Here is a 986-nt window from a genome sequence, read left to right on the forward strand (position 1 = left end):
TTTTTTTTTTTTTTTTTTTGGTGGTACCAGGGATCAAACTCAGGACCTTGCACTTGCCAGGCAAGCACTTATTCCACTGAGCTGTCTCCCCTGCACCCCCTTTTTTTTTACTTTTTTTTTCTTTTACATTTTAAGACAGGGTCTCACTGTGCTGTACAGCCTGGCCTTGAACCTTGGGCACAAGAGATTCTCCTGAGGGCAGGGTGTAGTGCAGAGGCACAGTACCTGCCTGGAAAGCAGAAGGGCTTGAGTTCAATTCAGGTACCCACCCCCTCAAAACAGAGATCCTCCTGCCAGAGCCCCAGGGAACTGGCTCGTAGGTGTGCGTCACACGCCTGCCTCTAGCACGAAGCATGCGTCACACATCTCATGGACGAGTCCTTGTGGAGAGTCGGAGGAATATGTCATCCTTTTCTTTTTTGAGACATGGTCTCCCAGTGCAGTTCAGCCTGGCCTTGAACTATGTATCCCAGGCTAGCCTGGAACTCAGCAGTCTCCTGCCTCAGCCTCTTGAATACTGAGATTACAGGCATGCGCCGCTATGCCTAGCACCTCTCCAAGTTTCTTTCTGGTCTCCCATTGTGCTGCTCTACCTTGAATATCCATCAGTCCTGCTTTTATGTTGGCAGTGGCTCCTCGTGCCCCGCGGCCCTTCCTGTACTCAAGTTCAAGTTGGCCTTTGAAGACGCTCCTTCTACCTTAGTCCGGCACAGAGCTCCAGAGCCCTGGCTTGTGTGGCCAGTTTTGAAAAGCAGGTGTAGTTCTTACCATCGCAGCAAAGGAACTGAGTTGCAGAGAGGGACCTGTGTTGGTGGCAGGTGCATTACGGGTCTGCAAGCTGGCTCCTGCGGGACTCTTGGTCTCTTTCTCTTAGATTCTACCTCTTTGCCTTTCTTTCTTGTAACTGCATTGATTAAATAATTAATTAATTTTGTACTGTGGATTGAATCCAGGACCTTTGTGCTAAGCTATATCCCCAGCCCTTC

Source organism: Octodon degus, unplaced genomic scaffold (assembly GCF_000260255.1).
Source record: "Octodon degus isolate 3935 unplaced genomic scaffold, OctDeg1.0 scaffold00104, whole genome shotgun sequence".
Lineage (NCBI taxonomy): Eukaryota > Metazoa > Chordata > Mammalia > Rodentia > Octodontidae > Octodon > Octodon degus.